The 25191-nt window shown below is 36.3% G+C and overlaps 1 protein-coding gene across 2 annotated transcripts in view; it reads right to left on the reverse strand.

Annotated features, from left to right (window-relative positions):
* Positions 1-24957, reverse strand: part of LOC145664525 (protein yellow-like) — a 129287-nt gene extending 104330 nt beyond the window's left edge. Inside the window, exon 1 of one of the 2 annotated variants that reach the window (XM_081731265.1) lies at positions 24940-24957. The gene's annotated coding sequence lies outside the window, so the exon portion shown is untranslated. Of the gene's footprint in view, positions 1-1351; positions 1540-24939 lie in introns of those variants that run through there. The other variant, XM_081731263.1, reaches the window with a different exon arrangement.
* Between the last annotated feature and the right edge of the window lie 234 nt (positions 24958-25191).

Here is a 25191-nt window from a genome sequence, read left to right on the forward strand (position 1 = left end):
CCATATGTCCATATGAACTTTTTCTCTTATTTTTATGTGAGGAATCACCTCTTATAGTTTGTCGGTATAGTTAATTAACACCCTATATATATATATATATATATATATATATATATATATATATATATATATATATATATATATATATATATATAAGGTATTCAATAATGCCAATAAGCTAAGGTTTTAGGAAAATTAAACGCCATATAGAAGGATCTAGCTTTATGTTCGTCCGCTCTTATCAAAATCAAGTTTTTGGCGTGGGAGACCCGGGTTCGATTCCCGGCAGGAGCTCAAGTGGTTCGGATTCCACGTTAATCAGTAGGTCCACGTCTCATATAGCCTCGCTGCTGAACGGGACGTAAAACTGAAAGTCAACTCAACTCAAAATCAAGTTCGAGATTTTAATGGATTTATTCTTATATATTTATTCTTATATATTTATTCTTTAGGGTTAGCTTATACTGTTTCTAGCCTAATTTCTGATAGTGGGAAAATCAAAGCAAAGGTAACAACATCTTTTATTATAGATAATAATAATAATTATATATATATATATATATATATAAGAGATGTTATGTTTGCTTTGATTTTCCCACTATCAGAAATTAGGCCAGAAGCAGTATAAGCTGACCCTAAAGGATAAACGTATAAGAATAAATCCACTAAAATCTCGAACTTAAATTTGATAAGAGCGGAAAAACATAAAGGTAGATTCTTCTATATGGCGTTTTATTTCCCGAAAACGTTAGCTTATTGGCATTATTGAATATTCTTAAAACTAATTGTCCTACTTCTTTTCTGACCTGAAGAGTGACTGCCCTACATATAAACACATGTCTTAGACTTAACCATTTGGATTGTTGATTAGTTCGTTTACAGGTCGCCTTTGTGTGAGATTTCATATTCGAAGGTTTTCCTTAAAATTATTATTTTTATTAATTTCAGCAACTGCTTAATCGTTTCAATTAGTGTAGGATATAGGATAGGATTGCAGCGTTCACAACTAAGTAAGAGAGTACAATGTTTTGGTGCTCAAGTTTACGAAGCAGTTCTCGATGTAAGTTGCAGTTGAAGTATTTAGCGGGAGATAGGGAAAGGTAACTAAAAATCAACTATAACTGTTACTAAGAGAAAAACAATCACACACAGATTTTGAGAAAATGCGTATCACTAATAAATTAAGTTATTGTGTTGTCTGATAAAGTACTAAGAATATTTTATCAGATAAAGGGCATTTCAATGATTATTAATCCATTTAGAGGATTCAGTAAATAATATCGGATATGATCGAAGTAATTAGTCTTAATGTCTCAAATGAAATTAAAAATTCATTTTAAAAAATACCTACTTTTCAAATGAATTCTAGACTTCCTGACAGAGAAGCACCTGTGAACGGATCCCACTGGCTCCACACTATAACTGTGCATTCCACATGCATTCGATTTTTATCAAATATCTATGTACATAAAGCATCCTGGTACCCTCAGGGTTGACTGTTGCAATCACTTAGTTATTCTTTAACACGTTTTCCTGTTACTCAGGATCCTTAATAGGCCACCTTTAAATGTCAATGTAATATTATAGTGGATAATGATGAAGAGGGCCTCTGACGTTCAAGCATGTACTGTACACTGCATGCGTCATACATACAGTACGTAATTATAAGAGTATACACGAGTTCGTTCTCCCATATCATTAAGTGAAATCTTCACAAAGGAGTTGCTGTTTTATGTCCACTTCTGAATGGTTTTCCTCATACTTATTAGCTGCATTTTTCCCAATATATATATATTGGGATAGCTGTAACCCAACAATTTCTCTGTCCTTATGCTTTGTCCTTCCTTAAGAAATTAAAATCCACTGCCATCATTGATGTCCAATATGTCCACTGTCAACTGAAAGGAGCATTCCCATTTCACATTCTTATTCAGATGTTGAGTTTACTTATGGATGTTTCAAGCATTAGGTATTGTGTGAAACAGAGCGAAACAGAATTCACTGGCCATTTAATTTTAATGGATTTATTTTTAATTTTCTTTCAGAAACAAATAATTTTGGGTCCGTTAATATACTCTTTATTCCTGGAGAGCACGGTGGCTCAATGGTAGAGTGCTTTTCTTTGGTGCGTGAAGTCCCTTGTTCGATCTCGGCCGAGTAAATTTGTAGTCTATAACATCGTAGCCGTGTTTTTTCCTCGGGGTACTCCCGTTTCTTCACACTTTCTTATTCCACCAATTCTTCCATTATTATTCACTTGTCTTACTTGTTCATCTACCTTAGCCCAAAGGATACAATTGTGAGAGGTTAAACTGAAATATTTCATTTCATTTTCACTTTTTTCTTTATACATAGGGAAATAAACATTAATATATTTTAAAAGTAGATTTACAATTAGTGGTCCATGAAGTAAAGTATAAAATAATCACGGAAGTTATTTTGTTGCTTATCAATCCTTTCAAAAATACTCAAGTATGTAGATTACCTGTTGGAAGGGTTTTTAAAATCATTATAGTAGATTCTCTGCTAAGCCGGCCATTTCGTGCAAAAGAGGGGTGCTGGGTTAGCAAAAGTGTCGGATTATTGAGACTGTTTGAAATTGAAAAAAATGAAACGAAATCTTTAAGTTTTACGTTCCACGGTTATGCCTGTTAGGCTAAAGGAGACGGTGATAATGAGTAAAATGGTGGAATGAAGAAAGTGGGAGGAAACGGGAGAACCCCGAGAAAACCCACGCACACGGAGTTGGTCCACCACAAGGTTCACTTGGCGGGGGCTGGGATCGAACACGGGACCCCAAGTACCAGAGGTGAGCGCTCTACCAATGAGCCACCGCGGCCCCCTTGTTTGAAACTGAGTTTTACACATAGAGTACTATGTTTCATGAAATGTCAAGTTACATACATTATCACAGAAAAAATAGAGAAACTTAATGTTTGAGATTGTACGTAGATTCGACCTATCACTCATTATGAAACGTTCCAAATGCGCAATTGAAGCAATGAAGATGCACGACGGCAGCATACGCTATCACGCATCCGCTTTAGAAGCAACAATAAACGGAAACCACAATAGTAATCTATCTCGGGTTCGATTTCTGGTGGAAACACTCGGTCGAGAAAGTGTACAAAGTTTTCAGGTTAGCCATCCTGAGTGACGTTTTCCTGGGTTCTCCTTATTCACACCGGGCAAATGTCGAGATGGTCCCTGGTCGATTTCTTGCTTCCCCAGTCCTTTCTTCCTTCTCTTTCCTCGGATACTGTGATCGCCGACGGACGTCATCCCTCATACGTAACGGGCTAATATGGGCATAGATGCCGAAAGCCCAGAAATCTAATTCCTAATATTTATTTTCCCACACCTACAGCATAAACAAATACAATCGTTGATAGATTGTTGCAACTTACTGTATGCGACAGACGCCAGATGTTGGGTCCGGATTACTGAGAGGATGGACTACTGAGGGCCGGATTGACGATAATCTAGTGTATTTTAATTATTCAATTGCTTTTTTAACAATCTATTCCTGATTGTGATGGTTATTGTTAGTTTCTCATCCTTAACTCTTAATTTTGCCATATTCTTGCTATCTCTAACATTGATGACATGAGAGGAGGTAAGCGGAGGTCGGTCTCTCCAGTGGCTGAGCCTGTCTCTACTGCGGTTGTATTTTAATGTAGGTCAAAAAATATTAAAGTATCATTTTCAGTATACAAAAGATAGCTGTAACCCAACAATTTCTCTGTCCTTATGCTTTGTCCTTCCTTAAGAAATTAAAATCCACTGCCATCATTGATGTCCAATATGTCCACTGTCAACTGAAAGGAGCATTCCCATTTCACATTCTTATTTCTCAAAAACTTCGATAGAACTAGACGAGTTCAATAGTCCGTTAATGGTTTACCAGTGGTTTGCGGCAACGAAAGCTATCCTCCAATTGTTGTTAATTGGTTGATTTCGAATTTTAGCACCTCTTTCAGCGCCGAAGCTATATAAGACGTCGAACTACAGCTTAACGTTGGATCCAAACCGCATGAGTTCCCACCGGGAATCCAACTGAAATTTTTTAATTGGTGCAAAGTTGTTGGAAAACGAAGAAATGCTATGAACAAGGGCGGCCGTCAGGAGGGGCAAGGTGGGGCGATCGTTCCCTTAGAGGAAATTGTACTTGGGAATATCGAAAACTCAATAGAATTTTTACATTAGTTACACCAAAATTTGAAACTATATTTGAAACGTCGCTTATACTTGCCCCCCTTGGAAACCACAACATGGGCGCCCTTGGCTATGAATATGTCATTTTACTAGTGAACTTGCAACCTAATGAACTTACTTAAGTTGACAACTAATATATAGGCCGCTCCGATGACAAGTGACACAAATTTTTAAAAAACGGAACATGAACTAATCCAATCATTCAGTTCTATACATGGGTGTCTATTGGTCTGCCAATTGTTAAACAGTAAATTAGTAGACAATAAATAACATATGATTTTAATTGCCAACGTAACGTAAATATGATTTTTTTTTCATGAGATTGAACTTCAAACTTCTCTCCTAAAAAAAATCAATTTCGGACTTACGTTACCCCGCACCGCACCCAAGTGGCTCATTTGGCACCCGTGCGGCTCATATGCTTGCGTATCGTGCTTACAAAACATTTTGAACACGAACAAAAGATATAAATGTTACAATAAACGCAGCTGAAAATAAATTACTAATAAATATTGTAAGTAAAAGCCAAACTCATTGTTAAATTAAACTTTTATCTTTAGTATAATGTAAACGCCTTTAAAAACAATCATATCAAACTAACTGAAAAATCTAATTAACTTGCTCTTTTACATACAAGCAACATCCCAGTGAGTGTCTTTATCTTTTATATTTACTTTTTAATGTACAGTCATGTCAAAAATTATTGTCGCATGTCTATAAATATGTTGTTGTAGGAATATAATTTGATAACGAATTCACCCGGTATTTCATATAATGTTAGTATGTGAATAATCAGCAAAGACATGTACGTGGTAAATTTCATATCAAAAGAGCAGTAAATAAGAACAATAAAACGAAAATAACACTTTCCTGTCTATTTAGTAACATTTTGTTTTACTCATTCTAATTTTCGTATTTATAATTCTTTTCCTATGCAATTTACCACAAATATACATTTCCCGATTATAAACATAGTATCAGTATTAAAAGTACCCTGCAAAATCATTATCAAGTTATATTCTTACAAGAGGATAGTTATAGATATGTGACAAATAATTTTGGACATGAGTGTACCTAATGTCTGTAGTAATGAACTGGTAAATATTTTCTATAAATTATCAAACTCGAAAGTTATGTAATATTTGTTTTCTTTGCGCCAACATTAAACTATAGGTACATATTCCTTTCCCGAAATTAAAGAATATTTTTGATTAAGTTATTTATAGAATAAGGTACATGAAATAGGTTGGTTAACTTTGTAAATAGCATATATAGCAAATCAATATAATGTTGCTAACTGGTAATTATCGAATTCTAGTGTCAAGCAGAGGAATACCTACAAGTACATATAAAAACATTTAATGTTACTAATACACAAGAGTTTTGTGAAAAACCAGAGCATATCAAAGCAAAGGTCACTGAACATCCAATGAATATATGTCTAGAGATCCGTAGGCATAAGCAGATACTCGGTCGACTTTTCATAATGTAAATGCTCAACATTTTGTTAATTTGTAAAGTTGAATATGGAGGTGGCTAAAATTTTCCGGAATCCAGATTCCGAAAGAATTATTTTCCGGAATCGGATTTTTCCGAATTTCGGAATTTTTCCGATTTTACTTTCCGGATTCCGGAAAGTAAACATTCCAGAATTGGTCATCCCCAGTTGAATACTATACTAATGGACTATTTTATGTTTATTTCGCACAAAATAAATATATTCATTTAAATAAAGTGAATATGTATGTTTGAAATATGTTCCTGCTAGGAGATTTTTGAATATTCTATCTAGTTATTAGCGAGTAACGACGTTAGTACTTTAAAACATTATGTAAGACTGGCAAAATATGTTACATTTTAAAGTTCCTCTTATCATCGAGATAGTGGCACTGAAATAAATGATTTATTTTTTTTTTTCAAAGTAAGAATCTCAGCGAAATACTGTGAAATCTAAGGTCGAATTTGGTTCTACGCACACATACACAATAGACAAATTTATAGAAGTGGTCAGATAATAGCATCTGTCTAGTGCTTGTGGTTTCGCAGATATGTAGTCAAACTACGAAGACGAGTTCGAGAAGTGGCCAAATTATCATATTTTACGGTGTTTCTCTCAAGTAATAAAGTACGTAAGCGCGTACGCATCTTCTGATCAATATACATCAATAAACAGATTATCAGTTAAACTTCAATGTTAAAGGTACATATTTTAAGTGAAATTCAAGAGCACACTCACCTCCCTTCTTTAAAGACACAGCACAAAGAAATACAATTAGAGAAGTTACTGTGATAAACAGATGATATCTACAGGAAACCAAGTTTGAACTTCTGTTCATTGGAACCACAAACATCCGGCTACAGTGATGTAGCCTTTTTGTCCTTTTTAAGGTTCTCAACAAGATTAGTGCTACTAAATTGCTTCATTAAAATCAGTGCTAAAATATGTGCAAAACGCCACGTGCCTTCATAAATAGGAAAAGTCAAGAGAGGATGTTGAAGATATCATAGCTAATTTGTATCCTTAAACAGGAAGTGGTTTATTAAAATTTTCCTCTTTAATATTTATCTTTATCCATACAAGGTTATTGTTCTCCTCGTTGGTCCAGTGGCTAGTGTGCTCACCTCTGGTGGTTGATCTAGTGGCTCTAGATTGATCCCAGATTCTTTTGTGGAAGACAACATCGCATTCCTGAATTTTTGGGGGCTTTCCTGTTTCCTCCCACATTTTCACTCCACCAATTCTTCCATAATTATCCATTTCCATTAATCACCGTATTCTTTGCACTAAAATCATAATAGTCAGAAACGATTAGGAATAGGAATTAGAACTCTTGGCTTTCAGCATCTATGGCCATGTTAGCCCGTCATGTATGAGTAGAGTGACCAACCGTCCCGTAAAAACGGGATTGTCCCGTTTTTTCACTACCATTCCCGGTGTCTCGAAAACTTCTCCCGGGACGCCAAAATGTCCCGTATTTACGTACATTGGGTACAAAAAACCTTTCGAATCGCTAAAATTTCCTAATTTATATTATTTTCTAAGCTATGTGATTATATTAGAATATGTCTAATTACTGAGCAACGTCATTACGACGTTTGCAATATTGGATTTGGTGGCTGCACTGTTTTCCCTCCTACGCCACCCACTCCGCAGACGGCAGTGCAAGGGGTTGAAAGTCTTATGGAGAACAAATGTAACCTGTTTTTGTGAGAGATACAAAAAGAGAGAGAGAGAGAGAACGGAGAGGCTAAACAATATGTTTAGGGGAGCAACCTATCCAGAAATAAAAGGTGTCCCGTTTTTTTTTAGTTTACGATTTGGTCACCCTATGTACGAGGGATGTTGTCCCTCGGCGAGCACACTATCCGAAGAAAGGAAAGGGAGAAATGATTGGAAAAGGAAGAAAGCGAACTGAGTTATATGTGTTAAGTACTATCCCGGCATTTGCCTGGTGTGAATGAGGAAAACCTCACTCAGGATGACTGGCCTTAAAAAGCCTTTATACTTTTTCGACTGAGTGTCCCTATTGGGAATCGAACCCGAATAGTCAGAAACGAAAATAGAGATGTTATTTTCATTTTTCAGGTTTTTATATTATTTTTTATCCTAGTCTGCCAATTTCTGACCACTGCTTTAATGTAATTCGTTCATAGCCATGCAGAACAACAATACGACCGGAAATTTGTATTCTTACTATCACAACGAAGCAGACTTTCTAAATTTAAAAAAAAAAAAAAAGTATTCGTGTAGAAATGAATAGTTAACTGTATCAATGTAATTGAAATCTGTTTCGATATGAAATGAATTCATACATCGTGTTTCTAATGAACAATTTTACAGCATTACATAATCAAGGAGATAACAGTAGCTTCTATGTTGTAACGTGATCTCCTAACCAAACACAATAATTCTATCAAAACACTCAGCATAACGGTACCTGACCAGGTGTCTATATCATTTCCAAAACGTTCAGCTCATTTCATAGCCGAATTTAATGAAGTAGTAGCAAGAATATAAATAACCCTTGCATTACTTATTATAAAATCAAAAATCTGTAATATTGCACTTTCAGTCATAATTGCCTAATCGTGTTACATGTAAACTTATCTTGCATTTCATAATTGGATTCTAATGCACTCCTGATTCAAAATAATTTGTACCGTTTCTAAAACGGTGTCGTAAATATAATTTGCGTTTCAAGCTCATCTTCCACTCAATGCAGTATCATAAAGAAGTTTACTATTACTATAGTGCGTCCAGTAAGAGAACGCCTCTGACAGCTCGCAGTGACATTGCCACTACTCGCGTGTCAAGTTTTTTTTTTTCGGTGCAACTGTAGTGGCAATCTAATTAATGGTATAAGACAGAGTGATCGTGGTTGGTAACACCGGTATCAAAGTAGGGGCTGCAATGTCCCACCGCATGTGGTAAGAAACGTCAGAGACCATCTCTTGTTGACCGTGCTATAGTTGTTCTCCCAAAGCCTTCGGCTTGATGTACACTATAGTTTAAAAGTTCTAATTATTCATGTTTAACTTTTTTATTGCCTAGCAATTAACTTGCAAATATTAATATTAATGCTCAAATAAATAGTAATGCTAAAATCTAAATAAGGTTATGGCCTGCGAAGTGGTTCATGTGGGTTGGCAGTAAAGCTTGTTAAATATTGTACTGCCGTAATAATAACGGTAACAATTGTCATTAGTGTATATACTTCGTTCGTGTTGGTTATTTATATTATATTGTACTGACATGGAATGAATTACGACCTGATTAGCTCCCAGTATAAGCTTACAGTTTCGCTCCAGGTGCATTTATATGGTGGTTATTAGTGATAACTACTGGCCGGATCTGAACCAAATTTGGTGGACAAATCGCCGGTCCAATAACAAAACCGCGAATGTGCAAATGTAGCCATTTTTACCTAAGTACAGTTTCATGTTACTTGGAGCACACAGATTCCAATACCAAAGTCCCATTTGTGAAATATAACTATATTGGAAGTTATCGTCAATTCCAAAACAAGTACCTAAGTCTATATACTGACTTTTCGGGGTAAGTTGAATATTAAAATGCTTATAACTCAAAGTCAAAGTTAGCACATTCGCGGTTTTGGTATTGGATCGACGAAATAACCCATAGCCAAGGGAATAGAAATTGTTATATTTGGTAGCCGGTTTCGGCTAGGAACAGGCTCGGCTCAGCTCGACTCGCCTTGTATATGACACTTTATTTCTCACTATACTACTGGTCTGATCTGAACGAAATTCGGTTGTCAAGTAGCCCATCGCCTAGGAACTGAAGATCGCTATGGGGCCGCGGTGGCTCAGTGGTAGAGCGTTCACCTCTGATGTTTGGGGTCTCGGGTTCAAACCCTGCTCCCGCCAAGTGAACTTTGTGGTGGGCAAACACCGTGTGCGTGGGTTTTCTCGGGGTTCTCCCGTTTCCTCCCACTTTCTTCATCCCACCATTTCACTCATTTCTCATAATCACCGTCTCCTTTAGCCTAACCGGCATAACCGTGGGACGTAAAACTCAAAGATTTCATTTCATTTCATTTTGAAGATCGCTATATTTGGTGGTGAGACTCGAGTACAACAGAGGTTGTATACCACAGCTTTGCACACCGGGAAATTCCTGGCTTGTTTATGCTTAATGGTGCCCTTGACTTGATAATAAACAGCAAAGCACAGCGTCATCACTATTTATTTTCAGACAAACCTAGACAGCAAACGTGGCGGAGCGGCGATTGTTACGTATAACGAATTAGCGTTTCTCACAAATTAAGATTTCACTTTTACAATAGGAATTCATTACCTGATAGGCAATCAAAACAAGTCTCCTATTCTCTCTTCTTTGCCACTGCAAAAAAAGAACAAATGTGTGAACAACTGTATTTCAATCAGTAGCCTACGCAGGAATTTATTTCGGGAGGGGTCCAAACTCAATATGAGGGTATTTTATATTAAAATTCCTAAAATTAGGCTAAATTTACACAAAGTCGAAATTTCGGGGAGGGTTCGGACCCCCAGGATCCACCCCCAGCGTACGTCCCTGTAGTTTATGCGTCCTTTTTGCAAATACACATGTGGTACATATGGTAGGGACGGCCATTGTTGTTCACAACAAATAGCTTTCAGTGAAGTAAATTTTAAAGGATCTAGGATCTATAATAATTTCTCATTGTAGAAATAATAATAATAATAATAATAATAATAATAATAATAATAATAATAATAATAATAATAATAATAATATATGATACTGCCAATAAGAAGAAGTTTTATTTCGGGGATATTTAGGGATATAAAATAACTACACTATGGATGTCCGTAGTAGGTTGTTATTTTCGCGTATTTAAATTGACAAAATGCTTCTTTCACTGTTAGTCAAACACATTTTAGAATGTCAATTATATATCCATTGACATAATGTCATAATTTGTTTGCACCATTCAGTAACATTGGCATGTATCAGGAATGTTCACATGACAGGATATTCTGTAGACATTATATGAACATCCCATTGATAACTAGTGCAAATGTGTTTGTATTGTTTAGGGGATTTGTAATAAGTAGGGTTAAGATTTTTAGGTGCGCACGTTTTTCTTTTAGAGCAGAAACTTGTTCTCCGAAAGTACTCGATGTGTCAAATGTTATTTCCAGTTGGAAGTAAAGGTAATTTTCTAGCATACTTTTCCTCTTTTGGGGGCCTTTGTTCCTTTAATTTACCCCAATTCTCCCTCGTGGATAAGCGGTTAGCGTACGCACCTTTGGCGTGGGAGATCCGGGTTCGATTCCCGGCGGGAGCTCATGTGGTTCGGATTCCACGTTAACCAGTAGGTCCACGTCTCATATGGCCTCGCTGCTGAAAGGGGCACTAAACTAAAATCAACTCAATTCAACCCCTTTTCTCTCCTTTCCTGCTACTTTTTTAAAAAAAAAATGTGTCCCAAATGTTCAAGGCGCACCAACTCCATCCAGTGAAGATTCATGATTTGCAGAGAGAACTATTTGTACCTACAGTTACAAATCTATTACGTGGTTATTTAAAAACTTGTAAGAACAATACTTAAACAGATCAAATAAGTGACAAGCACTTTATGGATATGTCGGCGGCATTGGGCAACCTCTGATGGCTTACCTTGTTAGGAGCCTCACTAAGATGCAATGTCCTCGAGATCTATATGAAATATTCCTCGATTAGTATAAGAATAGGGGGTAAACCTAAAGAATGGTGATCAGTATAACCATAACCTGCAACAAGGGCTTTCCCGAAGGTTGTGTGTGCAGATCAACCTTCTGGGATGTAGCGATAGAGCCCCTCTTCATGGAGCCGCTCAATATTCTTGAAACAGGAGATCACGAGGCGTACAAGAATGGCTTGCTCATAGTTCCTGAAGAACACTCTCAAAGAGAATTAGAGGTAAAAGAAATGTCATTTTGTCAAATCTTGGTGCCTGGTGTTCAAGTAACAAACTGACAGTGTCAGTTAAGAAAACGTTCTACGTGTTGTTTTGGGAGTACGGCTCTTACGGATCCAAACCTTAAACGTGGCAGGAAGACCATGAGAAGGGTGGAAACTGCGAACCAACTCAGAGGGATACAGGATGAATCACTCAACTTTAAAATATTGAATATGCCTGTAACAGAGAAAGCAACATCGCACAAATGTCGCCACTCTTGGAAGGGTGATGTATCATCTCCATCCTAACCAAATAAAACAATACAACGACAGCTTGTTGGCATCAATACTGGTCTGTGCAACTAGTGTCTGGGGTCACAAACATAAGCAACGGGACAACGTCGACACGGTCAACAGAGTGCAGCGCTCGACTCGGGAAGATTGAAAGGTGCGTACAGAACAATACTTGGTGATGTATATACTTTGCAGGTATGGTACCTGTTCATCTGAAAATATTACAAAGAGCAACCACCTACTTGATCAGAAAACTGATTCCAGAAAGAACTGTTAACCTAGTAGGACAGATCTACCACTCAGAAGAAAAGTCAGAATAATGGGCTGCTGGCAGGATGAATGAACAATCTCTGAAAAGGGCAGAAGGACCTATGATGCACTACCGGTTGCTTCTAAAACACTTAAATCCTAGCAAGGATCTGATACATTTCATAACTGAGCAGGGATATTGCACCGTTTGTTTACGCATATACAATTATGTACCTCGCTTTAGTTTCAAACAATTATTTACTATTCATTTTGAGTTGCAGCATGTGGAAACCCTCGCATTGACCTCTCGTGTAGCTGAAACGGTAAGAGATATAACAAAGCGTTTTCTTTCAAAATTGTTCAAAATGTAGCGATTGTTTCAATAGAGGCAAAATCAACCCCTGTTTTAATTTAAAATTTTGGTGATGCCCCCGTAGATATTTTCTTGAGACTTCCTGATTTTATAAGGATCATCACGTGATTCAGTACATTCACTTTGGTCTTAACATTTTTTGTTTCAAAGATTTTTGTGCACTAGGATCTGCGTTAAGATCCTATTACGAATTTCAAGAATCACCCTGTATACATGATATTATATAGATAGAACAATGGACTGTCTACTTTCGTAAAACAGTAGTTACATGGCAATAATCAAAGAAAAGAGCTTGAGGTTAGTCATCAGAAGAATCCATCGGTTTTATCCCCAAATAGAAACTTATAGGCTACACTGGCTGACAAAAAAGTTAAGCACTTGGAAGAAAAGATCTGATGTCGATGTAATTTCTCAGACTGGGTACCATCGGTGGAAATGTTAATGATTAAAGTTACAATGATCTGTGACAGCTAGAACGGCCAACAGAGTACATTGTTGTTTTCTTGTCAGTAGGATGTTTCACCCCCTCGGGCTTCGATGCATGCACTGATTCGTTGGGAAGGGTGTCATAGATGTTGTATTCTTTCCTGGGGCAAGTTGGGCCAAAACTATTGTAACTATCTCTTGATATCCTGAATATTGGCACTGGAACGGAATTGACGTCCGAACTAGTTCCACACGTTCAATGGGAACTGATCAGGGATCTTGCTGACTAAGAAAATTAATCAGCATCATCCAAGGAGTTGATACAAACAAGTACCATGTGTGGATAAGCGTTATCCTGTTGAAAGACGATACCGGCTCATGAGAGGTGACACTTGAGAACGCTTGATGTCTGTGACATATCATTATGCCCTCAGTATTTTCTGAATCAGTATCAGAGATTACTTCAAGTCATGGGCGATGGCTTCTTTCACCATGACGCGAAGAGTAATACGGCGAGTCCCTCCAAACCATTGGCAAAATTAGGGATGGCCACAAAGTTCCGGTCCCGGCGGAACCGGTTCCGCGAGGAACCGGTTCTCGGAGATCCGGTTTTCAGAACCGGTTCTGGACCTGGATCCGAAAACTCGGTTCCAGAACCGGATCTTAGGAACCGGTTCCAGACCTGGATCCGAAAACCCGGTTCCAGAACCGGATCTTAAGAACCGGTTCCAGATCTGGATCTGAAAACCCGGTTCCAGAACCGGATCTTAGGAACCGGTTCCAGATCTGGATCTGAAAACCCGGTTCCAGAACCGGATCTTAGGAACCGGTTCCAGACCTGGATCTGAAAGCCCCCAAAGACCCGTAAAGGAAGCACAAAGTTCACCTTCAAAAATAATGCAAAGGGGACCATGCACTTGTGCCTTCCCCGCCCAGACCCACTTGTGCCCCCAGAAAAAAATTTTGGTCCACCAGTGGGTGTTTAGCTAAATGAGTTGGTCAGTTTGCCTGTTTAGCCAATGAGTTTGCCAGACACCCACTTTATTTAGCCAAATGAGACAAGCTGCCGCCGCCTGGCGCCTGCCTGTCGCTTCCACCATTTCATCTAGCATACTATTCACAGCTTGCCAGCAGCTCGCGTTTAGCGTAGGGATGGTAACAGTTTCGGTTCCAGTGGAACCGGTTCCGCGAGGATCCGGTTCTGTTTTCAGAACCGGTTCCAGACCTGGATCCGAAGAACCGGTTCCAGACCTGGATCCGAAGAACCGGTTCTAGACCTGGATCCGAAGAACCGGTTCTAGATCTGGATCCGAAGAACCGGTTCCAGGCCTGGATCCGAAAAACCGGTTCCGGAACCGGATCTTCAAGAACCGGATCCGTTCAGACCCGAAAACCGGTTCCACCAGGAACCGGTTCTGGCCATCTCTAGGCAAAATGTCTTCTCTTCTCTGCGCTGCCATACTGTAATAACTTGTAGAATATAATTCTGATACATTAAACATATATAAATTTACCAAACGCTACCGTACAGGTTAAAATAATATTTGTGTGTAATTTTAGTTGAGCACATCCTTAAATATGCCAATGCATAGAGTACAATAATAAATACCTTGCGTTGAATCAAATGAAGTTCCTAACAAACGGTTATCCAAGAAATTTGACAACTAGCTATAACAATGGAGTTTCTTTTTCCCTCCCTCCACTTTCAAATATGCAAGAAATGAAAACAGCAAGTGAGGAGGAAATTCCTCACATTCCCCCTGCAAATCCGAAACAGAAGAAAATATGAACTGCACTTCAAAATGATTGTAGTGGAACTAAATGAGAATATTCCATTAATACATATTGTGTGTTTTCTTTATGTAAACATTTGTTAAATAATAATAGCTAATAATAATAATAATAATAATAATAATAATAATAATAATAATAATAATAATAATAATAATAATAATAATAATAATAGAGTATTTTCCGTCATACAGCTCTTGTCATTTAAGTAAAGATTTAATAACCCCGATACGACGCTGTCGAAGATGGTCTCAGTGAACCTATAAGATTTTGCTTATATAAATACTCATTCTATCTTGCTAAATTAAATAAAGAACTAAAATATATACATGCACATAAATTTAACTCTAAACAGTAATAGAAATACAGCTAAGAAAGTTCTTTAAAATAAACAGGTTTGGTAGGTTTTTTTTTAAACTCAATAAGAAAAATAGAATTAAAACATTTTATGATACATTAAATGTTATTTGTGTTATTAGTTTATCACAAGGATATAAAATAGAGGATCTGCCCTTACAACAAAATCTTGAAGCCATATGTCATAGTTTCACCACCCCTACTCTGCCCACTCTGCCCAATAGGATCGCAATGTTTTGAGTCAACAATCATGGCAGAAACGAAAGTAGCCAATCAAACGATTGTGGAAACGAGAGTAGCCAATCAGACGTCGATTGGCTTTATCGATTTAATAGGACGATGATACATATGGGCAGATCCTCTATTTATAACATCCTTGGTTTATCGAGCCTGTCTTACTTGTGGGATTACGCTTCGCCACTGATCGTGGACTCTGGTGACCCTTCTACGTAGCTGTCACAAGTGACAGATCATTGCAATCATTTACATACCTTCAATGATATGCACGTGTACGAAATAACATCGATATCGGTCGACTATTCCTTCCAGGTGCTTAATTCTCTCTCTCTTTCGATATATATATATATATATATATATATATATATATATATATATATATATATATATATATATATATATATATATATATATATATATATATATAAAGATTTTTGGATATTTGAGGAAAAGAGAGGAAGAAGAATGTTAATTAATATGTTAAAATGGCCATATCACGGGATCTTTGAAGCGTAGAGACATGAAATTTGGTATATGTACGACGATATTGTATATCTGATATCTGTGAATTACTTCCATTTCTAATTCTAGTTATTTTGGGCAACGGTGCTTAAAACTGCACAATCTGTTGTGAAGAAGGAGAAAAAAATTTGAGATCAAGGATGTTATAAATAGAGAATCTGCCCATTTGTATCTTCATCCTATTAAATCGGTGAAGCCAAAAAGCAACCGAGCATCGGCACGTCTGATTGGCTACTTTCGTTTCCGCCATGATTGTTGGCTCAAAACATTGCGATCCTATTGGGTGGAGTGGGCAGAGTAGGGGTGGCGAAACTGTGACGTATGGCTTCAAGATTTTGTTGTAAAGGCAGATCCTCTATTTTATAGGATCCTTGGTTGAGATAGATAGATAACGATGTACTAATAATACGGTAACCAAATATAGTTGTTTATTTCGTGTTGCTATGACAACTGAAAGATATTCATGGAGATTTGAGAATAAAAGGTAATTGTGATTGTTTGATATGTCTAATTTCAAAGCTATACAATCGCGAATTCTTGCAATTATAGGTATAAATTAAAGTGTTTGATTGTGGTGACTTATCTTATTATTCGAACTGTGGGCAATAAATGTAACGGAAAGGAAAAAGAAATTAACGGTAATCTAAAATATTGAACATTACATATGGACTTCTCATTTAAAATGATTAATTAGCCCTTTTATGATTTATGATAACAAAATAGAGTTAGACATATCTTTCAGCGTTTTTTTTTATATACCTAGAAGGGAAGATAAAGGGGTTTAACTTACGATAATTATAATATGTTCATATCTCGGAATATTCTCGGGTTAGAGACATGAAATTCGTTGTATGTACTTATTATTTAAAATATTTAGACATGTGTTTAACCATATTAGATGTTTGCTCTAGGAGGGGAGGAAATAAGGTGGACAGAAAAAAGGGCGATTTTGCAATTGTTAAAATAAGATGCCCTAGAAATTCGTTTAGATTAGAAACAAAAAATTTGGTACTTAGACTTTTCATTTGAAGTAATTAAAGATGTGTTCCCCGCGTTTCTTTTTTCTTAATATTTTTCCTACAAGGGAAAAAAATAGGAGTCGGGGTTCCAATTGTTAAAATAACATGGCTATATCTCGCAATCGCTTGAGGCTAGAGGCATGAAATTTGGTATTTAGGCTTTTATTTAAAAATGTTTCAGCATTTCAAGATGTTTATCTTAGAAAGAGAGAAAAACGTCTGGAAGGAAAAAGGGTAAGGTGGTAATTCCTAAAATAAGATGGCCATATCTCCAAATCTCATAACAGTAGAGACTGCTATTTAAAAGACCTCTTTCTTTATTTTTGTTTAAGTTAGAAGAGAAGAATAAATTGGTTGAGGGTTGAATTGTTATAAGATAGCTATATCTCAAAATCCCTTAAGATTAGAGGAAACTCCGGGATCTGGGGGCGAAGTCCCAGCTAGCCGAGGGCTAATATATATAATAATTGGTGAGTACTTCAAGTTATATGCCTGTAGTCGAACTCCCTCTATAAAAATTGTTACGTGAGTACTGCAGGATTCTGAAACATGTATTTTCGGACAGAGTAAACATTAGTTCTTAAGTGAAGTCTTGACCCGACTGGGTATACTTTTTGTTTTATCTTGGTGTCAGGAATCACATCCCAAACGTTGTCAGTGTAGTTTTAAAACACCCTATATATATATATATATATATATATATATATATATATATATATATATATATATATATATATATATATATATATATATATATGTGTGTGTGTGTGTGTGTGTGTATAGGTAGATAGATAGATAGATAGATAGATAGATAGATAGAGAGAGAGACGTAGTTCACACTATAAAGTTTTTTCTTAATTAGATAAAATATTACTTTTTAGAGTAGTTGAGAGAAAAAGTACTATCCTCCCTTTTCGCCTTATTTTATACCTTTTCTCCTGACTTTTTTCCTATGGAAACCGTCCCTTCAAATCCTAACCCTTGTAATGAGTGATGTTTTACTGTCTTTTTGAGAAATCTTTTTTTCGACTTGATGATGAAATTGTTTATTATATTGTTTACTTGCCAAGCGGAAGAGGACTATGTTGACATCCGGGAATACCATGATTTTTAAAATAGAGATTGACTGACAATTGCTATGTAACATGCGAACACGTGGAAGAAAGTTTTTTAAGATAATTAATTATATATCAGTGGTGTTATTAGTTCAACAACAATTTAATGGGCAGTAATTATATGTTTTCATTGAAGTTTTTATACGGGTCCGGATTTCTAAGATGTTTTACGGTTTCGTTTGTTGTAATTCTTTAGCTGAGTAAAAGCGTTAGTAGCGTTAATCTTTGCGTTAGAGATAAAAAAAGAGATTGTTTATTATATGAATTTCAATGGGTCGACTAGAAGCAAAGAATTTGCGTTATTATTATTGAGCTTAAACTCTTTCATCTTCACGAATTCTGCCGAAGAATTTGAACCTTAATATAATGTTCAAATAACTTGTGTCTATTTTGTTATAAACAGAAAGTTGTTAAAACTACACTTTCTGCTTTTTACAAAATAAATTCAAATATTATTTAAAAAGTAGTTAACAAGGAGTCAAGACATGATAAGTCATCAATTACTGCTGAGTTCATTTTTCTAGTCGCTACCTTAACCTAGATTTTTGAGAAATTCATATTCTGGTCACATTGTAATTTCTATGGATAGCAACACTGAAAATTCTTCGTATTTTCGGATGTAGAATAACATATATTGTTGTGGTAAGTTACATTTCGTTATCTCTTTTCACTTACGAAAAACGGGCAAACGAAAAAAGGTTAGGTTTTTTATCATTTTTAGTAGTCTGCCCCCTTAAGAAGCTTTCGAGTTAGTTTACCAAATTCCTTTATATACAGAGCATCCCAAAAGAAATGCAACCCAAACTTTCACCGAGTATGTTTCTTAAAGTACTAACGATAGAGACATGATTTTTCTGACAAAAATTCGCGTTGTCCATGGAGATATTTTAAGAATAAAACCAATGAGGCAAATCGTAACGTTGAATTTTAGTAATTGTTTAAACTACCAGAAGTGTAATTCAAAATATTTGAAAATTGCTTATAATCAATTGCGAAAAACAGGAAAAAGTTAATCGCAGTAATTCTTAATGTAAATGTTTAGTACGCATCAATATTTATTGGATGAGACAAAAACTGCGTGTTGTTTTGCAGTGTTGATAGTTTTAAAGGCCATTTTTACGTATTGAGAAAAAAAATAGCGCATTCTGGCAACAATCCTCACACATGTCAGGCAATGTGATTTATCAATAAAATAATTAATTGATTTTATGTAAAAGAAAAATGATAAAAGTAATTACTTACCTGCGCTGCGCTGGCAACCCGTACTGGTTTGAAAAAAGAAAAAAGGGCTCTTTACAGTAAGTGTTCAAAGTGGATTTCACGTTCTTCCGAGAAACTTTCCGAAGGGTGTCCCTGGTAATTGCTTCCACTTCTGTTTCAATGTTTCAATTGTTCTATCATTCTAGAATTGTTCTTGTACACCTTTCCCTTCAAGAAACTCCACAGAAAAAAGTCAAGTGATGTTAAATCTGGAGAGCGGGCAGGCTACAAGTTTTTGGAAACTATGCGATCACCAAAGAATTCTTGTAACATGTCTAAAGTTTCATTAGAAGTATGACACGTGGCCCCATCTTGCTGGAACCAGCTGTATCGCTCATTGCCTTTTAATAAGGAAATTAATTGCATAATTAAATCTCGGTAGTCAATGCCATCCACAGCTGTATTGAAAAATATTGTACCATACGTCGTCGCTTTATCGCACACCATACATCGACCTTCTGAGGATGAAGCGGAACTGTATGGGTGCATTTTCAACTTGTGCCTGCTAAGCCTGACATATTTTTCTCATGAGAAAACGGGACACCTTCGATCTCCCTCCCCCCCAAAGAAAAGGAACTTTACAACACAATACTGCATTATTTAAAATGGATACAAAGAAGTAACGAACAATCAGTGGCGAAGCGTACTATGAGGCTCTGAGGCCGACCTACCCTGTTTTCTACCGTATATTTTCTTCATCTTTGCTTTCTTATAAAATAAAGTCAATACTTCAACATTTCGGTATTTTTGCTAACAAAATAGTAGGTTGGAAATACTCGGAGTCCCTTCCGTCTGAGCCTCAACAGCTCGCTAGACAGCTTTACTATCTATGCTCTTCAGGGAGTGAAGCTATTTTCGCTTGGGATTGTACGCATTGTTAGGAAGGTGCGAAGGCTCGCCTCTGGGAGTTTAGTTTTAACGTTGAAGGCACCTTTCAATGCTAATATATTATAAAATGATTTCCTTAAAACAGAGTAAGAAGTTTCTGTGTACAATTATGTACTTCTGTTAATGATAATTTGTTTAATTTAGGTATGTGCTCTCAATAGATAGCTGTTTTTTTCTTCTACATGGGGCCTGGTCCAAAATAGCATATAGAATGTAGGTCTGATATATTAAACATATGCATAAATTTACAAACGCTACCGTACAGGATAAAATAATTATATTTGTGCGCAAGGGCGCCCATGTTGTGGTTTCCAAGGGGGGCAAGTATAAGCGACGTTTCAAAAATAGTTTCAAATTTTGCTGTAACTAATGTAAAAATTCTATTGGATTTTTCGATATTCTGAAGTACAATTTCCTCTAGGGGGCGAACGCCCCACCTTTCCCCCCCTGATGGGCGCCCTTGTTTGTGTGTAAGTTTAGTTGTTTTCCATCTCATAGAATCAGTGGAGAATTTATGATTTTCTTTCGGGAGGGACTTTGCTAACTTTATTTCTGCAAATGTGAAAATTCTGTAATATGTATAAAACAATAAAAAGTTGCGATAAAATTTCGGCGAGTGCTTAAGCCCGGAAGCCACCACCTTAAATATGCCACTATATAGAATACAATATTAAATATCTTGCGCTGATTCAAATAAAGTTTCTTCTGAGCATTAACATTTCTAGTGTAGTCATTATCACGTGATGCATTAATTAAATGCAGTATTGTACTTACTTTAAAGTGGAAGATGCAAGTAACAAACGCTTATACAAGAAATTTGACAGCTAACTGTAAGAATATACTTTCTTTTTCTCTCTCTTTCCATTTTCAAATATTCAGGAAATAAAAATAGAAAGTGACGAAGAAATTCCCCTCATAACCCTGTAAATCCCAGATAGAAGAAAATATGAACTGCACTTCGAAATATTTTTAGTGGAGCAAAATAGGAATATTTCATTAATACATATTGCTTATATATTTATTATTTCTTGTTAAATTAAGCAATAAAAACTACTATGCATATATGCACATAAATTCAACTCTAAACAGTGTTAGAAATACAGCTAAGAAATATATATATATATATATATATATATATATATATATATATATATATATATATATGTTTAACTCAATAAGGAAAATAGAATTCTGAATGTAATTTTAAACATTTTATTAGTTTGTCGGGCCTACCCTACTTGTGGGATTACGTTTCGCCACTGCGAACAATCTGTAGTGCAGTCGCGTCTATATCATACTTAAAAGAAAAGAAAAAATCGATCAGTGGCGTATTTACGATTTTGTTTCGGGAAGAATTTTGCTAACTTTATTCCTCGAAATATAAAAATGTTGCAGGATATTTCATTTACTTTAAAACAGTAAATAAAGTTTCGGGGCAGCTTTAGCCCGGAAGGTCTCCTCCCCCTTAAATACGCCACTGCTTGATCAAAGTTTGGGTTGCATTTCTTTTGGGACACTGTATTTACCCTGTTTGTCCGTTCGTCCGGGAAACAAAAGAAATCTCAAGAAATACTCAGTGGATCGCCATCAATTTTGGTCAGAGTGTGGACAATCAAATGTTAGGAATTAAGTTCCTTGATGGAGGCATTACTGAAAACAGATGTTGTAGAAATCAACCATTTCCAGCATTAAGGTTGATGATCACTACAGAGAAAAAACTGTAACGGTGAGCGAGAGGCGGTTTCCTGAAATCTGTTTAAGCATCCCCAAAATGCATTTCACCTCCATCCTTAACTCTCTGCTAAACTCACTACAATAAAAATTCAATATAAACTCACAATATAAATTCATTACAACGTCCGGTTTCAATATTGATCTACACACCTAGAGCATAAACAATAAGATAGCACGAGAAGTTTTTTTTTTTTTATCGTAAGAATAGATACAATCTTCTCTCTTGTAAGAATAGATACAATCGTGTTGTAAGAATAGATACAATCTTCTTTCTTAACCCTCTTATTCAAAATGGAAGTGACAGAAATAAACAACTTCCGGTTTTATCGTTGATCGCTATAGACTAAAAATGGTAATAATAGAAAGTGAAAAGCGGTTTTCTGCAATTAATTAAACGTTCCAAGAATATACTCCATCTCTATTCTAATCTCTCTTCTGAATTGGTAGGTAGGAATCTACTGCTATTCTGGCTTCAATTTAATTGAGAAAATATCAGGCAATACAAACCAAACTCCTTCATGGGGTGTACACGTGACACTGTTACTTGATTCTGTAATGATAATTATGAGCTGGATATTTAGCTTTCTTCGAAAGTGTTTGAGAATTCCAGGGTTATGTTCAGGAAATAAGATCATTATATACAATGGTGCTATTCAGCCGGTTCGCACCGGTTCGCAAGAACCGGTTGTTAAAATATTCGAGTTTGCAGAACCGTTTGTTACACCCAGAAAGAAACGCATACATATTTCCCTGTCGTAAACGTCGCCAACATCTAGTGGCCCACTTCCCGGTAAATGTCCATCGTCCATATAGCGACGCGTATAAGGATTGCCGCTAGTGTGTCATTGGCGGCAGGGTTTCGTTAAGTCGAAAAAGATATCTAGAGTCGGGGTGTTGAAGTTACCACCGCGTAGTAGCGATGACTTCATTTTGGTCCGCGCTCCTTCGATTCGTCGCGAAGAATCGGGAAGGGACCAACACGAACTAACGCCAGTCATGGTCATGCGGTTATTATTATATATTACTTTTTTCTGACGAATTGTTCCTAAAGTGAACTCCGAGGATCAAGAGTAACCACTGTCTTTACATCATGAAGTGAAAGATCTTGAGATGAGTGCGTATAATTGTATGAATTTAGATGGCAACTGTCCCCGAACATTAGGAAGTGAATATGGAAGAACTATGAAATAAAGTAAATAGACGCTCGTCATTTTGTTATAAAATTACATGGCGAACGCATTTATCTGATCCCAAACTGTTATCGTCGAATATACAAGGTTAAAGGAACAGTCTAATTGGCCAATTAAATAGACCTCAACGATTTATCCCTCTACAAGCGAGGTTTTCTTCGTTGCCTCCGTGCCGAAGTCGGAAAAACACACTCCTAATAGTCGTAAGGTTGGGGTTTCGCGCCCACTCCGAAGTGACCTTTTTTTTTTTTTAGTGGTTTCATACTAATCTTAATGTAAACAAATCACGAATATAAGCGATTTAACATATTTTGAGGGAGTAATTTTGTGGTTTATTGGCATTTCGTCACATCTGTGCTGCTGGTAGTATAATTTTCAAAACGGAAATGGGGCCACCGGGGATAGTCGCTGTGGGGTCTCTGTACTTTTCCTGCTCACTTGTATTGTGAAAACAAACAACTTTGAATTGTTTCCATTCAATGGGCAGACATAAATTTAAATGGACAGATAAAAATTTAAATATGAATTCCGGTATTTTGTCCGGGATACTAGGATCTGTGAGTGTAATGGGTGTAATGAGCGTAATATCTAATGCCTATTACGTGTGCTATCTATCTGTTTTTGAATGAGTCCAATGTCTTCATTAGTTCTGGAGATATGTGCCTTCGAAGCAATGTGTATGAAATAAAGTGGTCTCTTCATCGATATCTCAATTGATTGCTTGTCGTGACCCATACTACCATTTCTCAAAATATGGTACTCTCAAAATATAACAGGCAACACCCTGCATATATATAGACCTATGCATTACAAAGTAAGTTATATTGCTTTCCTTATACTTTTTCGTTTCATTTAAACGAAAAATGGAAGATACTTTACGACCTTATGTAACATGTATAAAGTGGGATCCGAATTATTAGAGATTTAATTTCCCCGAAGCCTTTAAAATAAATGAAATATTTAACGTCTTATGAGTATGTCTTGTAGAGTAAAAGAGGCGGAGGATACGGCATGCAAGATAATAACAATGAAAATTATGTGTGCACTGTGAAGAAAGAGAGTAAACGACAGAACTCGGGGAAAATCCGTGGACACGTTGATGTTTACCACAAAAATCACATGAACTTCAGACGAACCAGGGACCTTTCACACTAGAGGTTAGTGCTTCACCACTCAACCACTGTGGCTCCAAACAACCAAAGGTCCTGCGGCTAAAAGCAGTGTTTCTTTTAGACATGTTTTGGGGGCGGACACTGCCTACCCGGAGCTAAGAGAGTGCCCCCCGTAGAGGAGACCAAAATAATGCGTGTATAATATAATAATAAATAGAATAGTACCATGTAAAAATAATATGTGCTCCTCCGAATACTAAGTGTGCCCCCAAGGAACATTTTTTCTGAAAGAATCACTGGTTAAAAGAAGAAAATAATTCCCTTTATAGCATGATCTATAAATTAATTCCTGTTGGAAGGGACATAAAACTCAATCTTATGTGGAATTGAATTCTAAAACTAAATAATCAAACTATCCAAAACAGATAAAATAATAAATAAGACATAGTGTGATAATTTGGACAAGAACATAACAGTTGAACAAAAAGCTATATTATATGTAGAATATTCGTTCTGCATGAAGCCCACATGAAGCCTAGATGATAAGAATCAGATTCTGTTAAGAAGTAGTTTGAATATTAATATTCTTAGTATTCATGTATTCATTGATGTTCATTAACAAAAGCGATAAAAGGGTTCCAACACAGAAACCCAGATCAAAAGTCAAATGCTGAAACTTTGAAACATCGGGCCTTATTGAATTGTTGTAAATATGAAATTCAGTTGTTTTATCAAAAATATTTAATTCTTACCTGTACAAATATTTCAATGCGGCACAATGTATAGTTCTTTGAAACTACAAAATTTGGATTTCTTTTCTTGACTAGCACAATGTTTTACTGGCAGCACTTTTGTAGATGTGATTCTTGATGCTAATCATGTAGAAGCATATATAAAGATACTTCTTCCTCGTAATGATAACAGTAAGAGGGATTCCCAAAGGATTCAGAATTACGATTTCCATATAGCACCGTGTCACAGTGACAAATTCATCATATTGGTAA

This window comes from Thermobia domestica, chromosome 11 (genome assembly GCF_964235325.1).
Source record: "Thermobia domestica chromosome 11, izTheDome1.hap1.1, whole genome shotgun sequence".
Classification (NCBI taxonomy): domain Eukaryota; kingdom Metazoa; phylum Arthropoda; class Insecta; order Zygentoma; family Lepismatidae; genus Thermobia; species Thermobia domestica.